The sequence below is a fragment of the Anser anser genome (genome assembly GCF_964211835.1).
Source record: "Anser anser genome assembly, chromosome: 1".
Taxonomy (NCBI): Eukaryota; Metazoa; Chordata; class Aves; order Anseriformes; family Anatidae; genus Anser; species Anser anser.
This window is the reverse complement of record NC_139720.1, coordinates 96,084,710-96,103,625: the sequence shown is the minus strand read 5'-3', so window position 1 is coordinate 96,103,625 and position 18,916 is coordinate 96,084,710. Positions and strand designations below refer to the sequence as shown.

At 41.6% G+C, this 18,916-nt stretch overlaps 1 long non-coding RNA gene across 2 annotated transcripts; it reads right to left on the bottom strand.

Moving 5' to 3' along the window:
* Window positions 1-1,274: 1,274 nt before the first annotated feature.
* Window positions 1,275-18,171, bottom strand: LOC310892548. 2 transcript variants are annotated; one of them, XR_014578207.1, is made up of 7 exons: window positions 17,764-18,171; window positions 16,100-16,168; window positions 14,117-14,260; window positions 3,145-10,176; window positions 2,983-3,046; window positions 2,498-2,764; window positions 1,275-2,111 (listed from the first exon to the last, which is right to left on the bottom strand). It is a non-coding gene; the product is annotated as an uncharacterized lncRNA (long non-coding RNA). The 2 variants fall into 2 exon arrangements; XR_014578208.1 differs by lacking the exon at window positions 2,498-2,764 and having other exon boundaries at window positions 17,764-18,170.
* Window positions 18,172-18,916: the final 745 nt, after the last annotated feature.

Sequence of the window (18,916 nt, the reverse complement as noted above, 5' to 3'; positions counted from 1 at the left end):
GCATGAGCCATGAGATGAGAAAAGAGGATAATTAAGACACAGCCCTCTGCAACCTTCTACATCTCTTTTCCTGAAGTTTAATTCCAGTGTAAACAGTTGCACAGATTTAATTAGAAAATGTCAGAGCATTACTGCTAGAGAGAGGCAGGTGACATAAAGCATTTCAAGATGCCTTGGACAGAGGACAGTCAAAAACCTCTGCTCTGCAAAAACACCATAAATACATTTCATGTGGTGACAGACTGAACATTTTATTTAATTAAATACTGTTATATAGATACTACATTGTTTGTCCCAACCTTTCCAAAAAAGCTACTAGCAAGATCTGATCAGAGCCCACTAATCTTATGCACATCTACTGGCGAGTTACCTGACCAAAAGTGAAAATAAGTGTTGTCCTCTCTTACCACTTGTTCTAAGAATATCTTGCGACAGTTTCATTTCTACAAGAACACATGTTTTTAATAATCTGTTTGTTCACATCCTCAAGTATGGTAAACGGATTGGTTAGCTAAGAGACCCTCAGCTAAAATACAGTTTGGGTGACCCAACTGACCCTGGTTTTCTTATCTATACCTCCTTTGCAAAGACGTTTTCATATTCCAGCTTTAAAATAACTTCAAGTTTATTGGGGAAAAAAAAGAAAAAAAAGAAAAAAAGTGAATGCTCCACATAGCTGAAGAAGTTTAGCAGACTGAGACCTGAAGCATGGTAGGCTGGGAACAGTTATCGAAACCTTGGAGAGAAACATCATCTTTAATGGAAGATTAATGGAGGCCAAGGAAACTCATCTAGGACATGAAGATGAAAAATATAGGGCAACTTTGGGCAGTTATGTCATCAAGTGGCCAGGTGAGATGCCAAGGTTCATTCCCAGGCTGTGAGATAAATGGCCACAAGTTTCAAGTGGTCAGGAGATAAATAAATCCAAATGAAACCTGAAGGTCACTTTTTCTTGTCTGTGCAGCAGCAGAATTAATGCAAAGAAAGAATGTTAAAAGAGTATTTTGTATGTGTAGCCACTCAGCCACTAATTATGGATGAGGTTATTGCTTCCAAAAACAGTTAGTTACAGTGCCCTGCTGTGACTGGCAAAGGAGAAAACTTGTTCTGCAGATGTAGTGCCTACAGCTTGGTATCGTGACGTCAACACTTAGGTTTCCTCTCAACAGAAGGCCAGCTTTCTGGTCATGAGAGATACTTCAGTTCTCTTTTCAGAAACTACAAACAATCGTCCTCACTGTTGTGCCTGGACTCTGACCTGGGTGGCTGCATTGAACTTTCTGTGGGTAGCCTGGCCTTGGTCTCTGTTCATCCAAAGCACCACAATTTGGGACTCAAATAAAGTGGTTCAGTTTATTCTTACCTCTGCTATGATAGGCAGTTTTGGTGTTGCAAAACCTCATCAGTTTTAGTTTTGTTTTGTTAGTTCAGACATGGAATTGTTTGTACCAGTGTTCCTTTATAGCTAAACCTCAGCAGCTGGATGGATAAGATGGCAAATTCCAATTTTAGGTAACTTCTGTTTATAAAACATATATGACCCTTGCAATGGCCTTAGATGAAGCTAATTTTGGCTGCTGAAGTGGTAGAGCTTGTCTTGGTATGACTTTGAGGACCTCACACTGCTGATGTTCTGAAATGGAAGCTATAGTCTCTACTCTTTAAATTTACCTTCTCGGGCTTTTCAAACAGTAGAGTGTATAATGACTATTTTTTTGGGTTTTTTTTGCTTGTATCAAAGATGCTTTAGTGATATATTCTCTGCAATTTGCTGCCATGTAGCGAATCCTCTTGAAGTCTTGTCTCTCAGAGTAAGACTTACCGTTCTTGCGAGAAACTCATGCAGATTCAACCATCCAGTAAAAAGCAGATGCTTTTATGATAGCAAAGGCAAAAGGTGGAGGGTCAGAATCTTTCTGAGGTAGAAGTTCAGTGTAGTCAGCAGAATTATACCACAAAGCTGTCCCCTCTTCAGAAAAGCTACTTCATTCAGTAAGACATTTCCCAGCACATCCAGTGGAAAAGTTGTTTTTAACCAGTGGAGAAGCTTTCTTTCTTGTGGCAGGCCCTCGGGACTTTGGTCAGCCAGATTCACAAACAAAACTACCCTACGGTTAGATGATATAAATACCAAGCTTTAAAGAAAGAAAAGCAGTGATGAGCTGAAGGCTCGGGGATTGGCTTTTCTATAAATATTCACCTATGTACAGTGAAGATATTTCTAATACAAAGAAGACCAATTTCACCAAGTATGTTTAAGAACTAGCAAATCATTAGACCAAATGTTTTCACAAATTGTTCCCTGGCAAGCTTTTGCTTTTGGCATTCTCTCTGGTTATTAAAAAATATCACCTTCTTAGAGGTAACTTCCCTGCCTCCTGACAGGTTCTTTCCCAACACTGTTGACTTTAGGTACCACAGAAACGCCTACAAATACTCAGCTATGTTTAGCCTGTATAGACAGGTTTTGATCTGTAGGGCTCAACGTGCTCACCAAAGGAAGGAAGAAACAGACTTTCATCATCCATGGGGAAGATTCTTATCACACAGATTTTTTGATCAAGTAAAGGGCTTTTTCTGCAGCCAGCTAATATCTTCTCTGCTGAGCAGCACTGCTCATGACAGCAGGCTGTTTGCGTAGCAAGGCACTGCTTAGCATGGGTAAGGGCACTGCAGCCTAGCCAAGTGCAACTTGCCTAAGCTGATGCAAATTTGTAGGAGAGCCAAGTAGATGGATTCTTGAGATAAGCAGCAAAAACGCCTAGAGCCAAAGAAATATTTTAAAAAGAGAAGTTTGTGGATATGCAAGTGGCTGTTGAACTAAGCGAGCAGTTAAATACAAAGAACAGATTGGACAGTGATATCCAAGGCAGGGGGAATGACACCCACCTCTCCCACTGTAACAAAGAAATTGAACAGACTACAGTGAGTATGAAAGGTAAAAGCTTGAAAATTGCTAAAATAAAATTATTTCTTCACCTCTTTACTGCTTTTATCTCTCTGCAGAGCCAGGTTTGATGAATCTTTGTACATAGTTAAATTCCTGTTGAAGGAGGAGTTAGAAACATAAACACATTTTTAGTATAATTTATTTACTTACAGAGGTCCTGTTTCACTAGGCACAGGAACAGTGAAAACTACCAGTATGTTTCTTCCAATAGAAACATCTTCTTAACGCCTCACTTGTTCCCACAGGTAAACAGCACTCTCTTGGTCTCAATCTCTTTTTAACATATATCTGTTTATTATACCATTTCCTCCTCATCAGCAGCACCAGGTTTTTCCCAGCACTGGGAAACCACATAAGGTAAATCCCTTTCTTTAAGCCCACCTTGCTTCAGTGATTGACCTGGCCAAATTACAGCTAAGCTGGTACCAGAAAAAAGCTTGGGTCATGATACAGAATTGTTCACAGCTGGCTTCCTTTGACAAGAAGCCTAAGCATCTCTATATATCCCATGTGTTCTAGCTTGCAATCTCCTCCCCTTTCTTTCTCTTCTACAAGGGACAGCAAGAATTACTACTCCATCTTCCCAGACTTGATATTCTTATCCACCCTCCAGGAAGACATTGCCATACAATGTCATCCAAGCAGTAAAAAGAGAACTGTAAGAAATACTAACTGTGTAATGCAAAGCACTGAACTGCCTAACATTGCTGTATCTCTTGGATGTTACTTCTCACCAACTTGGGCCAACATTTTTTTCTTGGAGTATTTGGAAAGAAGCTGTCATTCACAACATTAGTCATTGTAAGATACAGAGGGATTCTAGAAGATAAGCTGTGGTGGTGGAATGATACTGGCTTAGCCCCCTTTATCTCAACAGACTGATAAAGCAATGTTTGTTGGATAGTCTGGTTCTCAGACAGTCTGGTGCTCACTTCCCACTCAGCAGCCTTCATTTCCAGATTTTCATAAGAGGGGCCTTCTTCAGACGAAGTGCAACGTTCCCTGTGTATGACAGCCACTAACTTGCTATGGTGAGAAGCTAGAATAGAGGAGGACCATACCATGAACTAACGCATGAGCTGCACAGGGGGTCCTGTGTTAACAATGTGGAGTGGAGGAGCTAGATCAGGCTGCAGAGCAGGCAGGTAGCAGATGAGCCTGCTGGAGTTAAAATATGCCGGCCTACTATATGGGCACAGGTAGAACTCAGTGCAGACCAAGTTAACGCTGAAGGGAAAATAATGTGCTAGCAATGGCCCCGTATCTTCACCTGTGAAATGGACAGGACTAACACATTAGTACTTTGCAGTGGGGCTACCAGAATTAATGTGTTAATGTTTGGAAGTGCTCAGCTGCTGCAGGAGTTGTGTCTTCCCTGTAACTTAGTAATAGCACACAGTTTTGTGCCCTGTAGACTGAGTACCTAGCCAGTGCCAATGCTGCTAGGCACAAGGGGTTGGTGCTAGACAAGGAGGGCTTTTTTTCTTGCATAGTAATTTCTTTAGATCAGTCTTTTTCTTAGCCGTGTCAGCAGAGTTTAGCCCAGTGATATATTTGGAGTTGAAAGGTTGTGGCTTTTGTCTCCATTGTCTCTGTTCTGGCACATAGGGATTATGCATTTCACTAGCTGACAGTACGTGTATTCATTGGCATTGTCTGCTGTTGACCATGGGAATCAACCTGATTTCTTTATGCTCTAATTTGGAATTTTTGAAACAGGGACGAGGAAAGGAAGTTGACTGTCACTAAACATTTTTAACATCATTTCTCCCCACCCCACCCTGTTCCAAATAAGGAGCAGAAAAATTATACTTTGCCTAGGTTCTCAAACACAGCTTTGATTTTGCTCAGATGTTATGAAGGAACTTCATCATAACAGAAGTAGAATTAGTTTACATACTTTCATTTTTTTTTTTCTAAAGCATTGAAAATATTAACACTGGCTCTGCCTGACCAGCATTTAATGTCAGCATCTCATCATTTCAGCCAAGTGCAATGCTGACTTTGAAAAGTCTGCAGTCTACAAAGTGATGTTGGGGTACTTTATGTTCGCTCCTCTTTATCCCTCTCAGAATGGGTAGGGGTAGAGGCAAACAGCTGATTCTTTATTTTTTTGGCTGCCAGTGTCCTGATCTTAAAAACATCAGACATTCTACCAGAAATAAACATGGAGAGGTCAGCTGACAGCCTGATGAAGAAAGCAAATGTCTTGTCATCTTCCTGCAGCAGGAGTAGCTAGTTGTCACTAGAAGAAGAAAAAGCTTCCCAGAAGCCTATTTTTTCTCCTCATTGAGCCAAAATTTGCCCACAAAGAAAACCCTCAAATTCTGTCAGTGCCACTGTCCCCAGTTAAGTAGCATTTAAAAGAATACCTTTTAATCACCTTTATAAGTGCTGCCTTTCACTTTTACTCAATATCCTTCTTTTTGACAGAGGAAACTAGGACAAGCAGCCTTCATGTTGCATGCTACTTGTTACTTTATGCAAAGTACTTCCATGCCTGCATTAGGGTTTTATCTGATTCCAAAGTTTTATGGAAAAAGAAAGAGCACACAAGGCTTCAGATGAAAGGATTGCCCAGTCACCACTAAATAAACTAAAAAGTAATGGAAAGATACAAGGCCTAATTTATTTATTTATTTTAAGTCCCCTCAACACACCAGCAAAAAGAACATCAGGCACAAACATCCTCAGCAAAAAGGGGGCTTCAGGTAGAGGATTTTATTTCACCAGTTGTGAAAATGAGAGCTACTTGCAATTATTTGAAGATCACCCTCAAAGATCCAAAGATCATGGCTGTTGCTTCCTTTTCTCAGTAAAGTAGCAAAGAAAAAGGAAGTAAAACAGGAATGAAAATATTTGGTGGGGATGCTTCCTGAAATAACCTATTTAGCTAAAAGGGCACTGTTAAATATTTTTAAACTAGCACCAGCTAATTAAACAATTAAAGGTTGCAGAACTTGCCCTGAATATAGGGTCAGGTGCTGAAAGCCTCTTTTGTAAATGGAGTAAACTGATGTGGCTAGATGAAAAACAAATTATATATGTGATCACAAGCCCTCAAAAACCAGTCCCACGTAAAGGACTTTTAGAAAAGAAAAAAAAAAAAAAAGCAACAGTGAACCATTCAGTTTTCAAATCAGCCAGGAAAAAATTCTTCTCTTACTTTTGCACACTTTTTTTCCTGCCAATAGCAACAAGATGAAAACGAAAGGGCTCTTTAAAACAGTTGTTTCAGGTTTGCATAGTGCAGACCTACAACCCCAGGTGAGATCAAAAGCACAAGTTCACATGATACTTCCTCCTCAAAGTGGCTGGAAAACAGAAGGAAAAAATCCCAGACCAAGTTACACAACTCAAGAAGGGTAACTATGGTCTTTTTAAATGACAGTCAGAAACAGCCTGCCTTGTTACTCAGTTTGGATGCTAGAGAGAAGAGAATGAGAAGGCAACAACCACCTGAATTCCTAGAAGAGCGAACACAATTACCCTTGCCTTATAGCCCTACTCAAACTGAGGGCTTTGGAGTCAGATGACAGGAAACGTTCAGCAAATACAAGTGTCTGGTTAGGATAACTGGCCACTCTGCCAGAAAGAATGGAAAATCAAAACAAAGCAGCTGTATTAAAAGGGCTCACCTACACACATGGGTGACGATTATAGGTGTCTTGGCACCCCATGGGAGCAGAACTTCAGACTGTATCGGCACTGGCTTTTCTTATTCCATGAACAATTTCAAAATATTTCCTGATCCAAATAAATTGTCAAAGGACCAAACACTTCTCATCCACTGAAATTAAAACATTTTCTATTTGAATCACCAAAGCATTTCATTGATACCCATTAAGTGCATCAAAAAGATTTTGAGAGTGCAGATAAAAAAGGTATTTTGCTTACCTTTTCAAAGACAAGTTCTTTTGCATTTGAAAAACATATTTTGTAGCTTTGAAACTTGCTTTTTTTCCCCTGTATTGTGAATCAAGAACACTTGAAACTGACTCTTTCAAAGTTCTTATGAGAACTTAGATTCCCAGGAAAAACTAAACATTTAAATGAGGCCTGCTCTATAGGAACAATTGCCTCCCATCACTATCATCCACACCAACCCTTTTAACATGACCAGCCTCAGAGAAGAGGATATTCTCCTTTCAATTTATGCAAGACCCTATGGAAATAAAGGTTTCTTGTACCTGCTGTTTCTAAAGCAGTACAGCCCTGCATACCACTGATTTGGTTATCTAAGCATGTTCTGTACTTTCTAGGACTGTAACAAAGCCAGGAGCAAGGTAGGCACAGTCCCTCCTTCAATACAGCTCACTGAACAGAGTTCATTCTGCAGGGTCTTTTGTGCTGGCCCTCGAAATCCAGTCCCCTCTGCCTAAGTGCTAATGATCCCATGGTGTTTTGCAGAGTTGTTGGGGTTGTCCTTAAACAAAATCCCACTTCATTTTCCCTTTTTGGGCAGAAAGCCCAGAGCTAATTGGATGCATTCTCTCTCTTCTTCAGTGGCTAAATGTAATGCTGATGTGTGCATATAATGTGGGAATCACGTTAATCATAGGCGCACAGATTTCAAAGCCAAGAGCGCTGGTTGTGATGACCTAGTCTGATCTGCGGCGTAACACCAGGCAGAGAATTTCTGCCAGTGATTCCTGCCTCAAGCCCATGATTTTGCACCTCAGTTCCCATCTGTATAAACCTAGATGCAGCTTCCAGACACTGGGTTTGTTATGCCTCTCCCTGCCTCATAAAAGAGATCTTTGTTCCCAGAAACCCTCTACCACACTAAAGTCTTGTGGGCTCTGACCAAGTCACCTCTTCACCTTCTCTTTGCTTAAATGAATAGATTAAGCTTCTTATATCTCCATCCCCAAGGTAAGGTTTCCAGGCTTTGAATTATTCTGTGAAAAGACCTCATAGACCTACGCTCTTCATATCTCACAAAAATCTTGAAGATACGAGGCTCCTGCACTATGGGTTCTCCAAAGGCTGCTCGGTTAATCATTCAGAAGTTAGTCATTTCAGCCCTCCAGTTGGACCCACAGCCTTTGCTCTGAACCCAAGCACGTGTTGTGTTTTCAGTTCTCTCATCACCTCGTATTTCTCAATCTATGCAGCAGAATATCCCTCTGCACAAACTTTTAAATGGATCTGAGCAGCTGTATGTAAGTAGGGTCCTGGGTTGGCATGGGTCCACGTTCAGAGGACGGGCTTGGAAACTTCATTTGCACCCTTAACAGATGACTTAAAAGAGGTAATCAGTAAGGAGGATTTAAGCAATTAGGTGGGATAACATGTGAAGTCTTGGCTGTTCTGTTTGGGACTTGGCTTGTTATTTTGGTCTGTTATTGCTGACTTGGTCCTTTAAAAAGAAAACTTGGCTGAAAGAACTGCTCACAGTGCTTCCTGTTACCCAGCTTGACCTGCCATGTGTGTGTGTGCATCAAATGCCAGTTTACCAAATGCACTGTTCCAGTAATTACTAGCAAAAACCCATGTAATCCATGTCAAACTAGCGCTAATTTTCATGGCAAGATTCCCAGGCTTTGCAGCGATCTGGTGCACCAGAGAGATCTCAAGCACTTCATACGCATTGAGAAATGGAAACATTGTCAAGGGGTTCATCGAGAATTTAATAAATACTTAATGCAGAATCCCCTTCGCCCTAGTCTCGGATATATGTATACACACACAACTTCAGTCTTCATAATTCTTGCACATAATTGCATCGTGAAAATCAAATTTTAAGAGAGCAAGAGCATTGGAGAGTTTAACAGAGATGCTTAAGGGCCACCTAATTCTTTTAAGATGTCTAAGATACTAAACAATCCATACGAGAATTCCCTTTCATAGGGAAAGTGTCAACAAAACAGTTATCTAAATTTCTCTAATCAAGCTGGTGAGAATTGAAAGCTCACTTTGGAGAATAAATTTCAAAGGTTTGCTTTTCAATGTCTCTTAGTGTTGTGTTGTTTTTTGTGTTTTTTTTGTCAATTTCAATCATTTTCTACCTTTTTTTTTTTAATAAATCAAAAGGGTATCAGAATAAGCGTAAAACCCCCTTGCAATACACAGGTATTTTTACCTGCTTATATTTACCATATTTGTATTTTTAAAAACTTGGAGGAAGAGAGGAATTTGACAAATAGAGCAAGCATAACAGCATCTGCTTTTTTCACTAAAAATTTTCAAAAACACATTTTTCAACAAAACATTTGTAAAATGAAAAACAAGCAGTATTTTTATCACAGAAAATGCATCAGGTACAAATAGAGCAGGTCATACAGTTTGAAGCTGTTATTTTGGGCTATCTGCAGACTCAAAATGTAAGGTTATTTTCACAGACAGACTAGATCTTTTTTTCCTTTTCTATATATGCAGGGATTCTTGACCCAATTCTTGATTCAGCGGTAAGGTATGGAATATCTTTGGCATACATTTGGCATTATTATTTACTTTAAGTGTAACATCACTTTTTTCTCACAAAAGTCTGAGACAAACAATCTGTTGCCTGCCTCCTTCCTGAGTGTGAGGTAATGCTTACATCCACTGCTCAAGAAGAAACCTAGGAACCAAAGAGCTTCTTGTTCAGCTTTTTCAGCACTGTTGAGCCAGTGTTTTCATTTTCAGCATGCTTTTCATTAAACATCACTAAAGCCTTTTTACTAAATCTGATCTTGTGATTTTTGCTATTGATGAGTAGGAGCAGAACCCAGCAGAGCAAAGTGATGTAGCATTAGGGTATTGTTTCAAAAGCAACATCTAAATGTGACGGCTGCTCCATTGTCTGGCTCTTTAAACCCAGCACAGGATTTTCCTTATGGGACAGTGCTCCAACAAAATAAATAAATGGGCTGTAATCTAAACTCCAAAGCCCTCTATAAGATGTTATTGTGTTCCAGGCTCAGCAATAATAGGAGAGACATTACATTATGGGCAGACATCCACTTCTGCACTTTTGGAGAGATCAAAGCTTGTCTTGTCTGCAATAACTTTGGATAGATACAAGATAGCTCAAGCCAGCATGGTCTAAAACACAGCAAGGGAAAGTGTCATCAACACCCTACAGGATAATTTAAGTCCCAATTTCTTCTCAACACCTTGCAAAGAGAAAAGCCTCAAAAACAGCATACTTGTATGGCAGCTGTAAGGACTTGAGCGTGGGAGGCAAACCACAAGTGGAAGAAACAGCACCACAGACGTGCTTACACCTCTAGGAGACACTATAAAATGGAGAGAGAAAGGAGGCCATATGTCCAAGCTGAAATGCTTTAAAAAGAGCTTAATTACCAGAACACAAGTGCCCCACACTTTCTACAGAAGAGCCTCAAAGTGAAACACTCCTTGATAATCTTTGTTCTCACAAAAAGAGGCACAACTTGGGCAGGGGCAGCTTGAGCCAAGTGGAGCACCATCACCAGGTGCAAGATACTCTTCTGCAGACTTTTCTGTGGAGGGCAGTGGTCCTAGTTTTCCATTGCCTTCAAACAATGCCCAGATATGATGAGGTAAAGCTTGGCATGTTGTCCTCATCTGCTTCACATCTTCTGCCACTAGTTATGGCAGAATAGAGTGAGATGAAGGTCTGTACTAACTCTATCCCACACTGGAGACAAAGCCCAGGTTCTGTGTGGACATCTTTCCCCCATGCCCCTTACTGCACAGAGGGCTGTGGGACAGCTGGCAGAGCTGGACATGCCCACAACCTCCCGTGGACAGCACAATGTGGCTGTAGCAGGCTTGAAACACCACCAGAGCATGCCCCATCTGAGAATCTCAGGGGCCTTTTAAGCTGTCACAACTCAACCTTCAAAGACAACCCTAAATTTCTGAATTGCTCCAGCTTGAGGATATTGGCTGTGGGGCATGGAGGTGTTTTAAGAACTCAGCCCCTGCCCCTTTGAAGAGTGAGTCCCTGTGCCCATCAGGCTGCAGCTCGCCTGCAAGGGGTTGCAGCCCCAGCAGGGTCAGTGCCCGGGGGGTCAGAGCCCCAAGGCTGAGAAGCAGTGGGCTGTCAAGGGGGCCACGGGCTGGCTGCCTATCTGCAGGCAGGGAGCAAGGAGCTCCTGGGGACGTTCTTGAGGGCTGCCAGCTTCCCAACGGGAAACCTCGGCTGTGTTTTCTGCTGTGCTGAATGATGACATGTGGGCTGTAAATCTGGATGTTAACACGGGAGCAGTATGTGCTCCTATATGGACAGAGGAGGGACTCAGCCCTTTCTTCCTCATTAGGGACAGTAATGCCTCTGGCAAGTCAAGCACAGGACAACTAGGTCTTGCTTAAGGACACTAACATTAAGCAGGACACACGATCCTCCTCCTTTTGCCTCTAAACTGTTTCTTCCAGTCTGACCTCACATAATCTGTACAGGTCCTGCCTCATGGGGCAGCTAACACATAAGGCCTGGTTGTAATATGTATCTTCAGTCAATTCATTTCATGACAGGCTAATTACATGCTCATTTTCGCATCTTTGAACTAGCATATCACAGTGTTTTCTGTCAAAGTGAGATCCTACTGCTGGCCTGCTGCTCTCTGGCACGCACTTGTAACACAACAAATGTGTTCTTCATGCAGCATTAGATAGTCAGCCACAGCCCCTTCACACTGTACCTTCCCTATTACAGGCATCCTGCAAAGCACTAGAAGCCACATTTCATTGAGCTCAACACATCAAACACCCCAGTCTTGCTCAAGTGCGGCCACAGACAGGAATAAGTTTTTTGTGGAAGAGTGAAGATAACTAATTAAATGTATTTGTCCTGTAGCATTGTTTAGGGTCCCAGTGCCAGACAAGAATCTTGGTATGCTAGATACTGTACAGAAACAGAGCTACTCCCCTGGATGTACAAAGACAAAAACGACCGTGTTCAAATTGGACGCAATATAGAAACCAGGCCCTTTGAGTTGACAACCACCCAGTATTTTCATCTGGCAATATGAAATGGATTAAGAGTACAATATGGGAAAACACCTAAATGCAGCAAGAAAGGGAAAATAAAAGTAGATGAAAATACAACTGACTGCATTTAGATGAAAATGGTCAAGACTAAGCATGGAATTTGCATTGATGATGATACACAGAAGTGTGACTGGAAATGCAGTGAAATTTTAGGATCTGTTTTCTCCAGTTTTCACCCCTGCAGTCCATTTTTGAGCCTCCCTCTAGCAATAATTCCACAGGCCCTAAGTTGCCAACACTCAACAGTCCTGGCAGCTGGAGTTTGATTTCCCCACCCCCCGCCTTTTCTTTAAGGCCTAATACAAGTCTCCTTTGCTGAACTTAGGCCAATTTATTGCTTTACCCCACCCTGACCCATAGAATTGATCACTGTCCTGTCTGTAACACCCTCAGACAGTTCTGAAAACTATCATATTTCCCACCCCTGCTCCTGCCATATTCTCTTTTTCCAGACTAAACAAAACTGATTTTCTCAGCCTTTATTCACAGGTCATGTTTTCTAAGCCTCTTATTCTTGCCACTCCAGCAGTGACTCTTTAATGTTTGTCTACATCTTGCTGACAGTGCAGTGCATCCAGAGGTATGTTACTGTATGGAGTAGACTTAAAGAAGAGAGAATATTGTTTCAGTTTAAGAAATACATAAAAATAAATATCAGGAGTAGTAGGAGTTATGCCATATTGCCAGAGATGGATTAGGTGAGACTAAATATATTGTTTCTACCGAAGTGGAGGTGGATGGAAAAGGCTGCAGTGGTGACCATTTCATAAACTTGTGCTTTCACAACAAATTCAACTACTAATACAGGTCCTCCCTGTCTCTGGAATGGGGTCATATCAATGGGAAAGCTGGAGCAGAGTTGAGGAGCCTGTGGCTCATAAGCCTTAGGTTTAGTGGCACTAGAACGCCTTCACTGGATGCTGATAAAAAAAGCATGACAATATACCACAGACACACACCCTGTGAAGCACGCCTATAGCAAGAACAGTATGCCTGTCCTGTTCTAAGGAGCGTGGTAGAAGAGCCCCTCAAGCTGGCATCTGCTCTGCTGGTTCTGAAGCGGAAGGCAGTACTGTTATATCCCACATCTTCTTGGGGAAAAGAAAACAACCTGCTGTGCCACCTTTCAGGGCCATCAAGTATGCTCCTTGCACAGCTTTTCAGCCTTGTCTAGTGTAAGCCGAGCTTGGTTTATATCTATTTGCAGGTGATGGGTTTGGAGTGGGGTGAACCCTAAAGCCTTCTTACAGAAAGAGGCCCCAATGGCACATTATCAGCTAATCCATGGACCATCAAAATCACCTAATCTTTTTCTTGAGTATTTCCAGCAGCTCTGAGCTGAATTTGCTTTGCACTCTGTCTCCAAGTAGAGGACCCCAGCTGAGGAAGCAGCCTATTGCCCTCCCTCATTTTCCCCCTCCCAAAAAATAATAATATCATCACAGGGACACGCAGCTCTGTCTCAGTCCACTATGGGAATTCACTGGGTCTCTTGCTGAGGCCATTTATCAGCATCAGCTCTAAGGAGCAAAGCCTGAGAATTTTTCTCAGAACAAGTTGAGAAACTATGAGAAATCGAGGGGGGGAGAACAGTCAAAAAACACTAACAACTGCCTTTCCTGCAAGTCCTAAAGGAAAGTTTGAGGCCACAGTTTATTTATCATTTGATTTTATTCAACCTTTACTATGGGAAATAATGAAGGGGAAAGCTAGGATTTTCTGGAATAGGCTCAGAGCCAAACTACACTACTGAGAAAAGGGAAAATAGGCAGAGTAGCCACATGCACATGCAATTAATTCTGCCAATTCTTTACTTGACCACATCAATCCCCACCCTGTACACCCCAATTACTGCCTCACCCATTTCAGACCAGGAATTATGCTGTGCTGCTCCTCCAGCAACCCTGTGGGCTCAGCTCAGTTCTCTGCTCCCCTGTTTCTTTAATAATTTTCACTAATGACAAGAGCGAGTAGAAGACAATCAAGTCAAAAACCAGAGCTTCAGCTAGTGGAAATCAGATAACCACCAGCAGCATTAAAGACTGTGCTGGGGCTCTACCCTACAGCACACCTCTTCATGTGACAAGATACAGGGAAGAGAGGCCTGTGATTATTTTCTAAGCCTCCATCAGTTTGCCTCGACATCAATCAGCACTTCCCCAAATACTCCTTCACCCTGTCTCTCAATTCCCCTTTTCTTACCATTTCTTCTATCTCCAGCAGCCTTTATAAGAAGCCTTCTGTCCCCTCAGCTCTTCACCTCGTAGAAGACTTCTCAGTGCTTCTTCTGTGGGTGTCAGGGGAAGGAAGGTGTGTTTCAGGTTCTCCTCCTGCTTTGGCCTCACCCTGTGGGAGAATTTCAGACACATCATTTCCAGGAAGAAAAAAATCTGTACAACAGAAGACTGAATGGTATGCATCCTGTTGTGGCCCAGCTGCCATTATTAATCTATATTCCATGTAACATATGAACAAAACAAAAAACATCTAGGAATAAGAAAAAACACCCTGAAATCAGAGCTTAAGTAATAATATTATAATAGGTAAGTCTCTTCTTCTGGACATGTGGGTTTTAATAATTTACAGATGGAAAATATGAATATCCCTCCACATATTATTTTCCTCACTGCATTTTACTTGGCAGCTCAAAACCTTGTAGCAGGAAGACAGCCATATAATTGCAGGGGTCAGTTCAAAGCCTTGTGCTTTGCAGATCATCTGGTGTTTGACCTACACACAACTGAAAGCCTTGGCAAGAACACTAGCCTGTGATTTTTAAGATCTGTTAATGAAATCAGTATCTTTGTGACCACTGTGCACATAAACATGACACTTAAAAGTGTAATGTCTATGTTCATACACACAGTTCAGGTCCTTAATCAGGAATTAAGTTCCAGCTGATACCATCCATAAGCAACAGCAGCAAGAAGCTGAGATTCCTACACTGACCAAACACAAGTGACAGCTCAGGTTAATGAGCTGACACATATTAGGCATTTCACTGAGGTTTTAAGTAGAAAACAGTAACTAACAGGTCAGGCAGCCTGAAGCACACGTAGTTATGGCAGCTCAGCTGGCCTGATATAAACAGGTAAATGGTGATAACCTGATCACCTCTCTGAGCCAGAAGGTGTCTCAGTCTGGCTCCCCAGGAATGATTTGCATGACTATGAATTGAATTTGATCTCCCTGTAATCCTTGCCTAGCAAGGCAACAAGGGCATTGTGCACATGTAGAGAGAGCATCTACATCTGTATCCATCACCTCTCAGTCTGCTTCAGGCACATACAGCTGATGCAGGCCACTCAGCTCTCCAGGTGCCTGGGATCACATGTGATTGTCAGCCAAAGGATGCTGTGTTTTTCTGCCTACATGAGCCAGTACTCTGCTCCTGCCAACAGCCATTCTTGTTTATTCTATATGTCTGTTTTTCTTGGCACTTCATGTTGTAGTGTTTAAGAGCCAGCAAGGCACAAGCAGTTGGAGGGATCAACTAATTTCATTAAAGTGCTCAAATAGACAGCAGGTGGGTAATAGCTTTTGGTCAAAAGCTATGCTAAGGCAGCACTGAAAATGAAGGCTTGATGACCAGCTACAGAACTTGAAGTGCCCAGTTGCCAATCAAGACAGATTTAAACAAACCCAAATCTTAAAAAGCAATCTCCTCAGGCACTGGAGAAATTCAGACCACACTGGGGATTCAGGATTCACATTGTGACTCATCCTAGGTGATACGGTATGCTTCTATTCACTTACTTTCCTCATAAACAATCACTTGATGTTTCAGGATAAACATCTGTCAGGAAATAGATCATATCCTATAGGAACAGAAGGAGGAAACTAAGCTTTGTTCATGAAATGCTAAGAATGTACTTTTAATGACAGGGGCCTGGGGCAGTTTCCCATAATTAGTTTACAGGAATATGTCAGAAAGGCTCTGGCAGGCTACTCAGTGCTCATAAATCTGCATGATTGTGAAGTGTTCCAGGGTCCCTTCAAAGGGACTGGACCAGAGGCAAAAATAGCAGGATGCCCTTCATGTGGTAATCCCAGCCTCTGCATACCAGGAGGTATCAGGAATCTTAATGAGGAATCCACTCTCTGGAGACTTTTACTTCTAATCTACACCACAGGCAAGAGGGGAATGAAGGAGGGAAGTAAATAAACAGAAGTAAGTGTGCTCACATTCTTTGACAGAGCCAAAATGCACTTCCAGAGTCTTTAATGTTTCCTCATTGCTGACCAGCCATGACCCTGTAAGACAGAAGTCAATATATTCATCATCAGAAATAAGGCCAAGTTCCCAGGCAAAGTTAAATGCATCTCCACTGGTGTCACCTGCACTTTCTGTTCAGAAAGAGAGACCTGCTTCAGTGAGGCAGACTCACCCTTAATCAGGCTTGCAGCACTTGAAAACTGTTTGTATAGGAAAGAATAGCAGCTGCTTGTATGCCTGGGAGGGAGAGGCTGGCTTCACCTCCAGGAGAGGCTGTTTTTGTCCTAGTCAGTAGGATTCCATTGGGTTTGGAATGTAAAAATGGTTTCTTCCCATGAAGGTGTGAACACCCATATAGCAAATTTAAGAGGCCAAAAAAAAAAAAGGCATTGATTCCACTTAAAACAAGCAAACAAAAATCAACTAACCCTCCCAAGTGCCTTTTTTTTTTTAAGTTGCCCACCTTAATATATAAGGGAGTACCAGTCATTTTTACTGCTGACTGCCCTTACAGCCCCTCAACATGCCTCCTCTGCCTCCTATAAAGCCATGAAAACATTTCCTTATTCTCTGTGTGCCATTTCCTCAGACTGAAAACTGTGAGCAAATCAGGACTGAGGAATGAATTATATTGAAACAGTAATATAAGTACTACTATCTCTCAGTAATTTCCTTCAAACCTTGAATCCAAGGACCTTAAGAAATTTCACACAATCCTGATTTTGTATGACAAGTGCAATTCCCCTTTTCAAAGGCAGGGGAACTAAGCCAGAAAGTGAAAGACAGCCTCCTAAAATCCTGATTTGTGTTTTAAACCAGAAAAGGATTATTGTGGGAAAAGTTTTTCAGTGCCCCAGTCTGCAAGTTAACACTGAGAAAATTAAGTGTTCCAGAAATGGAGCACTTGTATGAGAAATCATATTTCCAAGCTATTTAACAATTATTCTTCTTAAATTAGGAGTCACATGTTTCTTAGCATTAAAAGCAAAGTGTTTTTCAAATTTCCAGGCAGGATTATTTACTTCGTTCTTACATCCAAGTCAAAATACATATTCCCTTCATCAGCTGGATTAGCTGGTACCATCCATCCATTTTTAGTCATGAAATCATTCCCCCCCCATTCTCGTAAGCTAGCAGAGTCCCTGTGCTTTTGGGGAGTACAGTGTGACACAGGACAAGGAGAGTAATGTAAGCATATTCAGTGAAATTTAAGGATGAAAATCCTCCCTCAGAACTCCTCTTGAAATAAAGAGAACAAAGACTGTGCTTCAGAAAGTCTGTTTAGAACATACAGAAAACATATGATTTTAACTCCATTTTGGAAGCATTTATCCAGAAGTAACACAACCTGTGCACACAAAGGAGAGTCAAGCCTCTTTTAATCTTTCATTTCCATAGAAATTGTCATAGATCGGTCAGTGAGAGACCTTGAAACCATCCTACTGATTCAGGAGAGGAATCTATATCAGGCTCAACAATATTACCTGCCCTTTTCTTCCGCCATTTTTGCCTTCCCTAAAATGAAAATACTTCCACTTTATAAAGCACTTAGAAAGTTACAGGGGAAAAAAAGGGAAGAAAAAAAAAACAAAAATAACCTGAAAGACAGTGAACCATCATCCAGATCACTTACCACTATGTAGACTCAAGGACATCAAGAACTGATACCCAAGGCAATGTCTGCTGAAGCTAACAGAAGGATTCATCTTTCAACCTAAGTTGAAAGAAGCATCTAATATTTTGCACTTACCCCCACCTAAAGGCAACTAAAGCTTAAATAACCTCAGTGATCCACTATCTTTAATTCTCATTATAGGAGGAATGGCAGGGGCCAGCTGGGAAAAGCAATCTGCTAACTTCTCACCAGCTGGCAACAATCAGGAACTAAGTGCATGGAAGGAGTGAGTGCTTCACTTCAGACACTTGAATGAAGTAATGTTTTACAGTGCTAATGTAAATACAGTTCAATAGAGAGGATGCTGGCAGGAAGCCACTGTAAGGACATAAATTCGTTGTGCTGGAAGACCAGCTTGGCTTGGCCTGCTGAAGTAGTTCACAAAGCAATCCAGCATTTCATATAAACAAATTTTTTACCCAGGTAGTAAACCAAGAGGAAGGCTGGATGTTTCTATCAGATGTCATGATTTCACAAATGGTTCCATTTCCTCCACAGCTCACACCTGTCCTGAAAAACAAGTGAAATGAAAGAGGTTCTCAGATGTGTCTGAGTTATTTCAGCTAGACAAGTCAACTGAACAGCACACAAAGCAAATGAGAAACTATTCTCTTCTTGCTCATTCTCACTTGCATCACACAAGATAGTAATTTATACTGTCCCCAAATTAGGAGATCTGAGCTCTGAATATGTATCCTTAGTGGCTTTTCCAAAGAGGAGGAGCTCTCCAACTGTTGCTCAAAAGAGAAGCCATTGAATCTTCTTGGATTATCACTTACTGGCATTTCTCCAGCCCTGCTGTTTGCCTCTTGCAAGCTCTTTATAAACGCTAAGTCTGATAAATGCTTAGGAATTCATCCAGTGCCCAGTTCAACTGTCACAGAAAGAGCACTGGAGGTGGCTGATGGCTGTAGGTATGTGTGCTCACTGGCCTCTGCCAACAGGCTGATGAGGACAGTCTGAACACAATTAAAACACCACAGAGGGGGTTCACTTTTTTGGTCCTGGTAAATCAAGTAGCTATCTTCCAACATCATTAACAAATTATGCCATTGTTGACTCAGTGCAGGCCCTCGGTTTTCCTCACTGCCTGTAGGCTGCTGTTGAACCC